This window comes from Mirounga leonina, unplaced genomic scaffold (assembly GCF_011800145.1).
Source record: "Mirounga leonina isolate KUSES-001 unplaced genomic scaffold, KU_Mleo_1.0 Mir_151, whole genome shotgun sequence".
Taxonomy (NCBI): Eukaryota; Metazoa; Chordata; class Mammalia; order Carnivora; family Phocidae; genus Mirounga; species Mirounga leonina.
Window position 1 is genome coordinate 16,002,435 of NW_023270377.1, and position 11,174 is coordinate 16,013,608.

At 39.6% G+C, this 11,174-nt stretch overlaps 1 pseudogene; it reads right to left on the bottom strand.

Annotated features, from left to right (window-relative positions):
• Positions 1-101: 101 nt before the first annotated feature.
• LOC118012787 lies at positions 102-219 on the bottom strand (annotated as a pseudogene).
• Positions 220-11,174: the final 10,955 nt, after the last annotated feature.

Consider the following 11,174-nt stretch of genomic DNA (forward strand, 5'->3'; position numbering starts at 1 on the left):
CCTTCCTTCCTTCCTTCCTTCCTTCCTTCCTTCCTTCCTTCCTTCCTACCTTTCTTTCTTTTTCTTTCTTTTCTGTCAGTGGTGGAATTTAATATAATGTTAAGGGGTCAGGATTTTACAAGGAAAAAAAAAGTCTACAAAATAATGGATTGATTGTCTCCCAATTAATTTCGAGAACAGTTTTCACACTTGATCTTAGCCAAAAGGCCGAGAAGCAATCGAGAACAGTTTTCAAAGAGAATCATCAAATCACAAAGCCATGGAGCACCCCAATCTGTCTCTCTGGTTATTTCAGATGATAATTTTAAATTAGCATTCCAAATTATGTTTATAATTCTGGGGACACTTCTGCAGACATGAATTTTAGGAAGTTAGCTATTATCAGATCAACCAGGGGTGATACAATCCATGAGATGGGGGTAAAGGGTATGGGGTGGGTGGAGGGGAGGTGGGGTCATTTAGCTGATTGCCACTTGAGGAAATCCTTTGATCTGGAATACATGATTATTGGTACTGAGGGAGTTAAGATAATTTGTCCCTTGCCTGTGCTTCTCCACCTTGGAAGGCTCAGGTCTATGAAGCAGTGTTTGACAGGAAAATAAAGCAAGAAGACTTAGGACGGCCAATCAGAAAAAGTCTGTAGCTCTTGCCTTACTGAATTTCAGTTTGAACTGATAGGAGCTGCCTGAAAACATAGCTTCAGTTCTTTATATAGGATTTTGAATGTTACTGTTTTTTAAGGAATGTGCAACCATTATGCTGTCTCTTTTGATGGATGAAAAATGTTTCCCTCCATAGTCTCTACAATTAACATTATATTGCTTTATTTCCTATCTTGGAAGGACACATTATTTTTAAAGGTTCTTTATTGTGCAGGTAGGTCCTCTCTGTGATTCCTTCCTCTGATGAGGTTACTTGGAATATTATCCTACAGACATGCAGTAAAACTCAGTAGCAGAGAAAATAACAGTGTCGTTAACCTCCTTAGCACTGGAGATAAATTAACACTAATAAGATAGGTACCAGGGTAGCAACTGACTTGACAGAATGAAACTCACCAGCCTAAGGAAGCAGTAGTGGGTGTCATTCTGCTATACTCCCCAATCCTGTGTGGACCCTGTGGCTGGAGAGCGGCTTCTTCCTGCTTTGCTGACGTTCAAGCGCGCTGCCCTGAAGTCAAGTCCAGCTGATTCAGGGCTGCTCTCACCCTCCTCTGCTGTCCCTGCTGATGGAAACCAGCACCACCATTATTGAGTCTCCATGGCTCCAATAATTTTTCTCATCTCACTTCATGACAGGATATCATGACAGCTTCATGGTAGATACATATGCCATGACTAGAGTGAGCTCTGCCATCCTGGAAAACATTCTGTCAAAATATTGAAATGATGTGCTATGTGGGGAAATAGGCCACAGTGGATATCTTAGGAGAAGCAAGCTGGGGGAGGGGGGTATGGCGGTGGAAAGCAACAACCTAAAAGATAAAAATTAAAAAAAAAATAAAAGGATGCTGGTTATTCAGGGGTCCCCCAGGTCACCTTTGGCCAGCCGTGGAAATGCATTTTAAGTCTTAATTCATTAACTGACCACTAAATAAATATGGTGATAATTAATATCTTGACTGCTTATTAATGAGCAACTCGTATCCTGTGTAAGCTCCCTAGGAAGATGATCTATGAGGCATGACTAAGTTGCCCACTGTGAACTGATGGTGTCTCACACGTGGAAATACAAACGTGTTAGTCGTTTGGCTTCGTTATTAGAGGAGCTTTTAATAAGTGGACGGTTCTTCCAATCCTTTCTTTGTATGCTGGGAGGGACTGCAGTTACCCAGGAGGGAGACTCTTTGCTGTTATTTACTGCTGTCGGCGGGTGAGATCGTGAGCAGCCTCCGGCTCACACCAGGTCCGCTTCTGAAGAGCCTTTGTCCATGGCATGTGCAGTTTTTCAGGTTGGTGCCTTCATCCAGTTGCCAAAACATCTGGTTCAGTTTTGGGGAAATATTTCTAGTTATTTTTCCATCCGGAATTAATTACTGCCACTGGAACATTAATGGGTGCCCTGCTGGCTTAATAGATTCTATCTGTGCACCCTCCTAGCTGTGAAGTGAAACCGACGAATCAGAGCTCTGTTTTGTTGTGACTTTTCTAAAACGCCACAAGCTGAAGAACTGAGGGCTGATGATTCAAAGGATGAACAGATAACAGATTTGTGAGACAGGGATTCAAATTTGCAAAGAAGATTACTTTGCTATGTAAATAATTTAGCATTCATTAAGAAAGTCATCTACTATATTCCAAAGTTAATACCTTAAGTACAAAACGTTAATATCAACCATAGGAGTATATGTTTTAATGTTAAAACTACTGTGATCTCTATTTAATGGGAATGTTTGCTTGTTTCTTTGTTTTTTGCTTTTTTTTTTTAATCAAACAACAGGTTATATAGAAAAGATGCAGGAGGAGTTACTATTCATTACTTTCTGTTAGCAGGCACTGCGTTTAATGCCTTAAATATCTGATCTCATTTTAATCATTTGGATAGTATGAGGTAGGTATTATGATGGCCCATGTTACGTACAAGGAATTTAAGACTCTCTGAGATTGTGTAACTTGACCAAGGTCATGCACTGAAAAGTGGTAGGAGGGCTAGGATTTGAATGCAAGTATGTTGGACCTTGAGTTCACTCTTTTAACTATAATGCAAATGGTATACCTTTATCACCCCTTTTCCAAACATCTGTTAAACACTTGAGGTCTGGCCAAAGTACCTGTGCTGAAGGCACAAAAAGGGAACAAGATGAGATTCCTGGTGCTGCCAGAGTGGCTGGCAGCCCAAACGGGGTCTCTGTTGCATGATATTAGGCTTGACTAGCTCGGTTGCGATTCTGCAATGCTTTCTACAGGCTTAAAGCTTCATCCCCCAAAAGGCCTGTCCCATTGCAACTGTGGCTATTAACACGGTTGGAATGAATGAAACATCTCTCTTTTTTTTTAAAGATTTTATTTATTTATTTGACAGAGAGAGACACAGTGAGAGAGGGAACACAAGCAGGAGATATGGGAGAGGGAGAAGCAGGCTTCCCGCCTAGCAGGGAGCCCGATGCGGGGCTCGATCCCAGGACCCCGGGATCATGACCTGAGCCGAAGGCAGACGCTTAACCAACTGAGCCGCCCAGGCGCTCCGAAACATATCTTTAAAACCTATACGATAGTAGTAGCTTATCACCACCTAATATTTAGTAGCAAGCCAGCATGTTACAGTGGCTGAGATGACTGATTTCAGAATGAAAAGGATTTGCCTCTGAGTCTTCGCTCATACTCTTAGGAAGCTGTTCAAGCTTTTGGAGATGACGCTTTTTTCATCTATAAAGTGGAAATAATGCTGTTGTTTTCATTTGGTTTCTCTGACCACTGGATGAGATGTACTATACTCTAGCACAGTGCTTAGCATATAGTGACATCTTAGACATGACATTGCTCTTCTTATTAGGAAAAGAAAAGAATATCATAGGAACTCATTTCCTCTCCATGTGTTCATTCCAGTCACGTGAGTCTCATATATTTCAGTCTGTAAGTTGGCTCTTCCTGGGCAGCGTATAAAAGCTCCAGAGATGAGGAAGCATAGCTTGGTAGCTCCCACCAGCTCAGTTTATCTCCTGGCTGGTTTGAATTCTGGCTTTATCTAACAGGATTTCTATTTATTCCTGCATTGTTCATCTCATGCTACAGGTGGATCTCTTGATTCCTAATTTTTTTGCTTATCTCCTAGATATTACTGCTTCCTTTATTCCCCTCTTTCCTTGAAAGTATGCTACTGTTTTGGACCTCCAACAGAGAACTTTGACTTGTTTTAACCTGACAATACCTTTCTCTCGTGATAGCTGTGGCCTGTTGCTGCCCAGGCCCTAAAGTAACAAGATACGGGTTCTGTTTGGTTGGAGCAGGGGCATGTTTAAAAGTTGCCAAATTGGCATTCAAATGTATGACCAACACACAGGCCAGTTAAGACGAGAATATTAATTTTTAGAGGAAATAAAAGCTTAAAGTAAAATAAAAACAAAAACAAACTAAAAAAAAAAAAAAAAAAAAAACCCAGACAAACAAACAAACACATTTTTGGAGGAGACACATTAATATTTTGCTGGAAGAATGTTTTCAGTAGATTGTGTCAATGTGAAATAACATGCACAAAAATCCCCAGGGTTAGAACTAAAGGGAATTCACACGGAATTGAGGAAAAAGGTTTGCATAAGAGGAAAAGCACAAGTATAGATACACAGTAGGTCAGTTTGAAACTTGACTCTTCCAAAATTTGCTTTGTAACTTTGAGGAAATCACATTCTCTCTCTGGGTTTTTTTTTTTTTTTTCTTTTTTTAATTTTCTGTAAAAGGATTATATTATAATCCATGTCACAGATTATTGTGAAGATCAAATAAAATAACACCAAATAGTTGATCTATTTCCTTGTATGTAGTGGCTATGATTTCTTGCTGCAAATAGTTGATCTATTTCCTTGTATGTAGTGGCTATGATTTCTTGCTGCATTCATGCAGGTTTTCTCGCACAATAGCCGTGTATGTGGGTCAGGTCCAGCGACTGTCAAGAATGAACTCTGGGACTCAGTTAAGGTCATTTTCACTTTGTTTTGCTATAAAAAGTTTGATGAGTTCAGCAGCCTGTATGGAGTAATAGCTTCTGGAAGGAATTAGTGGGGGAGGTTTCCGAGGCTTCTGTTGTCATGTAGAGCAAGGCTGTTTTATTTTTTTAATGAGTAAACTTGATTTTTTCGAGCTGTTTCAGGTTTATAGAAAATCGAGCAGAAAGTACAGAGTTCCCATATCTCCCTCCTCCTGCACAGTTTCCCCTGTTATTAACATCCCCTTTTGTTAACATTGTCTCCTATTATTAGCCTTAGTGTGGTATATTTGTCACAGCTGATGAACTGATACCAATACATTGTTATTAATGAAAGTCTGTAGTTTACATTAGGGTTCTCTCATTGTGTTGTATAGTTCTAAGGATTTTGACAAATGAATAAGGTCAGTTGTCATGGTGGATGCAAATGCATCCACCACTACAGTATCGTAGGGAATGGTTTAACTGCTCTAAAAATTCCCTGTTTTCCACCTATTCAACCTTCCCATCCTCCCTTTAAACCCTTGGTATCCACTGATCTTGTACTGTCTCCATAGTTTTGCCTTTTCTGGAATGTCATATAGTTGAAATCATATAGTATGTGGTCTTTTCAGATTGGCTTAACTCACTTAGTAATATGCATCAAAGATTCCTCCATGTCTTTGTGTGGCTTGGTAGCTCATTTCTTTCTAGTGTTGAATAATGTTGCATTTTACAGACATACTATAGTTTATCCATGTACCTACTGGGGGACATCTTGATTGCTTCTAACTTTTGGCAATTATGAGTAAAACAGCTATGAACAATCATGTGCAAGTTTTTGTGTGGACGTAAGTTTTCAACTCACTGGAATAAACACCCAGGGGTGCTATTAGTGGCTTGAATGGTAAGACTGTTTAGCTTTGTAAGAGACCACCAAACTATCTTCCAAAGTGGATATGCCATTTTGCATTTCCATCACGAATGGCTGACAGTTTCCCTTGCTCCACCCCTAGTCAGTATGTGATGTTGCCAATGTTTTGGATCTGTCATTCTAATAACTATGTAGTAGTATCTTGTTCTAATTTGCAATTTCTTAGTGACACAACATGTTGAACATCTTTTCATCTGCTTATTTACTATCTGTATATCTTCTTCTTTTTAAAGATTTATTTATTTATTTGAGAGAGAGAGAGTCCCAGGGGGGAGAGGCAGAGGGAGAGATTCTTCAAGCAGACTCTCCACTGAGTATGGAGCCCCAGGCAGGACTCGTTCTCATGACCCATGAGATCATGACCTGAGCCAAAACCAAGACTCAGATGCTCAACCAACTGAGCCACCAGGCACCCTTGTATATCTTCTTCAGTTAGCTGTCTGTTCAGATCTTTTGTTCATTTTTAAATTAGGTTGCTTATTTTCTGTTTGTTGTTGAGTTTTAAGACTTCTTTTTGTATTGTAGACAGTAGTCCTTGAACAGGTAAATACTTTTCAAATGTTTCCTCTCAACCTGTGACTTGTCTTTTCATTCTTTCAAGTGTCTCTTGCAGAGTGGAAGTTGTAAATTTTAATGAAGTCCAATTTCTCAATTTTCTCTTTCATGGCACATGTTTTTGGTGTTATATCTAAAGAATCACCATCATATCCAAAGTCACCTAGAGTCACCTCAATTCTATTTTCTACAAGTTTTATAGTTTTGTGTTTTACATTTAGGTCTATGACCCATTTTGAGTCAATTTCTGTTTATTTTTTAATATTTAAAATTTTAAATTAATTTTTACTACTGATAGGGTTTGAGAATCACTGAGATAGAGGAACTTGAGGATAGAGGTCTCAGACACTGGTAACAAATTCCATACTTGGAGTTGCTATTTTGTTCTTTTAGATGTGAAGCTCTATTTCAACACAAAATACCGTTTTTTCCTTGTGTTCATAAATGTTACTGGAAAAATAGAGTGCAGATGTTGAGATCTGTTATGTAACACCAGTTCATTCTATGGTCAGGGAGGAATGGGCACCTCAACTCATACTCCTCTGTAATTACCAGCATTACACGCAGTGATGTCCCTAATCACCAGTACTATCAGAAAATGATTATCAGGATTCCACTTAGTTTCTGTGAAATATTCTAGACAATTAGAATATTGAGTGTCTTCTAGAATCCCATACCTCTGCAGCTGCTCAGTGATTTTAAAGGATGAACCCTTATATAAGCCCCCTTACATCCTCTGTGTCCACCTGGATGGAGAGCTCTGTGTAATTTTAGACAGCACAGCCCCAAGGCCAGTGGGGATTCTGGAAGCACACAGCTGATATGTAGCACAGAGAATATGGTAGCTTAGTTTCAGGATTCAGAAAGTATGAAAAAGTCAGAACTTTGTATTCAGGGCTTCTCAAACTCCATTGTGCATTTAAGTCACTTGGAGATCTTGTTAAAATGTGGATTCTGATTTGGTAACTCTAGGGTGGAGCTTAAGATTCTGTGTTTCTCACTAGGGCCAACTTGGCCATTAGATACTCTCTTTGGGGCCCAAGGCTTCATTTCTTTTAAAATCTGAAAGAAAAAAGTTGAACGTTTAGGTTGAAGAAAAAGATTTTAAGTATAATATTAATATATCTGAATTTATATTGGCATAATCATAAAAATACACTTTTTACTTTTCTTTATTGAGAGGGACCGTGAAGACAAAAGCACCTATGGTCCACTGAAGTCATAATGAGGCCCTGTTTCTAACCCTGGTAGCAATGCAGCTGGCCCAGGGACCGCATTTGGGGTAAAAGCTTTTATCAGATTCTCTTATAGGTGGATGATAAAAGGAATATTTGAAATCATATAGCATTTCTGAGATTCTCTCCTTATTAAATAAAGTCTACATGTGCAGGTCAGACTCTCATACCTGACTATTTTATTTATTTTTATTTAAATTTATTTAATTAACATATAATGTATTATTAGTTTCAGAGGTATAGGTCAGTGATTCATCAGTCTTCTATAACACCCAGTGCTCATTACATCATGTGCTCTCCTTACTGTCCATCATCCAGGTACCCTCTCCCCTCCAGCAACCCTCAGTTTGTTTTCTATGATTAAGAGTCTCTTATGGTTTGTCTTCCTCTCTGATTCATACCTGAATACTTTAACAGAGAATGCACTTTTCCCGGTTTTCATGGCAATGACTTTCTTGACTATCGGTGTATTTTCTCTTTTGAATGGACTCCCCAGAATACTGGGCCCACAGTATATAATCAATTAAATCTTTCAACTGCTATTGTTGGCTTTCGTAGGTTTCCTTCAACATAGGCATTCTCTGTGTGATTGGGAAATGTGTTCAAGGCAGTCTCTGAAATGTCTTTGCTATTTACTCAGGATTTCTTCTTTCTCCACTGAGAGAACAAAGCCATTTACCTCCCCTGTTCCTGTCAGCCCTTGCCTTTTCCTAAATTAAACAAATATTTGTTAAGAATTTATTCTATGCCTTCTTATTGTCCCTGCCTTCGGGTTGCTCTCTTAACTTCCTTTTACTCGAGTCTCAGAAACATCTAAAGCCCCAGAAACAAAACAAAACAAAATACCAACTAACTTACCAGCCAAAAGAACGAACCAAAAAATTCCACCTGGAGAAAAGAGGAAATCTCTCACCTGGATCCCTTTGCCATTCTCCATGATAGTGGTTCTCAAAGTGTGGTCCCCAGACCAGCAACATCAGCATCACTTGGAAACTTGTTAAAAAACACAAACTCTAGGACCCGCCTCAGACTTACTGAATCTGAAACTGTGGGGGTGGGGCATCAATCTGAGTTTTAACAAGCCCCAGGTGATTCTTATGCAAGGTCTTATTTGACAACCACAGCCCTAAAACATTCGTTCTTAACTAAGCTGCAAAATAGAATCACCTGGAGAGCTTTAAAAAACACAGATGCCCGGGCTCTCATCCAGACATTCTGATTCAATTAGTTTGTACTGGGGCCTGAGCATGGATATTTTTAAAGAGCTTCTCAGATGATTCTAATGTACAGGCAGGGTTGAGAACCGCCGTGCCATCTGTTTCTTCACATTAAATTATTTGATGGCAGGTGTGTGAGTGTGTAAATGTGTGTGTCTGTGTGTGTGCATGTCAGTAACCTGGTGTGACTGTGTGTGAGCTCTGAATCTTTGTCTAATTAAGCCTCATTCTTAGAAAACTGCCTGTCACGGAGATTGTTCTAGAATAATCGAGATGGTGGTTATCAAACTGTGCCCATGGGCCACATCTAGTCCAGATGCTATCTTTGGACTAAGAATGATTTTTTTTTTAAAACATCTTTAGAGGGTTGCTAAAGAATAGTCATGTGGCAGAGACCATATGTGGCTCTCTAACCCTAAACATGTAGCATTTGGTCCTTTACAGAGTATCTTGTTGACCGTGCCAGGAGATGCATCAGGGACATCTATAAAAGAGTTTGTAAACTGGCCTTAAATATCAGGGTAGTACACAGAACAGCTACCTGGTAAGCCTGTGTGAGTCTTAAATGATGTTACACATGAGGGAACTCAGCTAAAACTTAAAGCATTTGGAGGGGTAGAAGGAAGAGGACAGCCATTTTACCTAAGGCTTTTGGGAAGAGGGCAGTCAGACTTGGGGAAACTCAACTTAGAGCACTCCTCTCAAACTTAGAACACGGGGTTCATGACATTGTTGGGCTCCTTCATACAGAATACACTCTATCCTCCATTGAACCACAGGGGTTTGCAGCCACGGTTATACTTTATTTTAAAAGATATATCGGGAGCACTTTTTAATTGTTTAATTTTTTAATTAATTTTTTAATTTTCAAAAATATTTAAGTAATCTCTACACCCAGTGTGGGGCTCGAACTCATGACCCTGAGATCGAGTCATATGCCCTTCCTACTGAGCCAGTCAGGCCCCTCTATTTTTTATTTTTTAATTAATTAATTAGTTACTCAAAGTAAGCTCTATGCCCAACATGGGGCTTGAACACACTACCCTGAGATCAGGAATTGCATGCTTTACTGACTGAGCCAGCCAGGTGCCAAGGAATATTTTTTAAAGAGAACTTTGAAATTTATAGGAAACTGAGGCAACAGTACAGAGAGTTCCCGTGGATCTCCTTTCTCTCCTGTTCACAATTTCTGCTGTTGTTAACATCCTGCATTACTGTGGTACATCTGTTAGCATCAGTGAATCAATATCAATACATCGTTATTAAGTAGACTCCATAATTTACATTAGGGTTGACTCTTCTTGTTGTTCAGAAAGTTCTGTGGTTTTGACCAATGTACAATGGTGTGCATGTATCCACCATTATAGTATCATACAGAATAGTTCGTTACCCTAACAATCACCTGTGTTCCACCTCTTCATCCTTCTGTCCCTCCCCCAAACTTCTGGTAATGACTGATCAATTTTTACCTTTTCCAGAATGTAATTTAGCTGGAATTATACAGTACATTGCCTTTACAGACTGGCTTCTTTCACTAAGCAATATGGTTTTTTGGTTTTTTTTTTTAAGATTTTATTTATTTGAGAGAGAGCACAGGGAGAGGGGCAGAGGCAGAGGGAGAAGCAGGCTCCCCACTGAGCAGGAAGCCCAATGTGGGGCTCAATTCCAGGACCCTGAGATCATGACCTGAGCCGAAGGCTGATGCTTAACTGACTGAGCCACCCAGCTGCCCCTAAGCAATATATTTTAAAGGTTCCTACATATCCTGTAGTGCCATGATAGCTCATTTCTTTTTATTTCAGGATATGGATGCACTTTTTTGTTGAAGTTACATTGTAGGGCAGCCTATCCCAGCCCAAAGTCTGTTCCATTCATGACCGATGGCTTCGTAAGAGAGGCCATTTCTTTCTTTCCTTTTTTTTTTTTTTAAGATTTTATGTATTTATTTCAAGAAAGAGAGAGCAAGGAGGGGGAGGGGCAGAGGCAAGGGGTAGAGAGAATCTCAAGCAGTCGTCACGCTGAGCGTGGAGCACAACAAGGGGATGAATCTCACGACCCGGAGATCATGACCTGCGCCGAAATAAAGAATTGGATTAACTGACTGAGCCACCCAGGTGTCCCAAAAGAAGCCATTTCTAAGGTGGATGTTGTTTTCACTGCCCCAATTTCCCTTCACTCTTCATTTCACTATGTACCACCGAACACCTCCTTGAGATGACTGCTTGTGTTTTTATTGCCCATCTCTCCTTGCTGGAGTATAAGACCCATGAGTATAGGAACCTTGCCAATTTTATGCAATCCCACATCACCAGCACAAGGTACAGGGCTAGGTAGAGAGTAGGCATTACACAAAATGTCTGTAGACTGATACATCATAACTGCTGTTTTTTTTTTTTTAATGCAATAACATAAACAAAAGGTTTGTAGATTGAATATACTGGGGGACTCTTACCAAGAAAAACAGTTCTTTTTAACTGCAGGAATTATCAGAGTCCTTAATATGCTAAAGTTCTAGCTTGACAGGTAAACGTCATACATATAATGTCAAGATTCCAAAATGTTTGTAACCATTTGTATCAGATGCAGATACTACAAGACAGAATCATAGATAAAAGT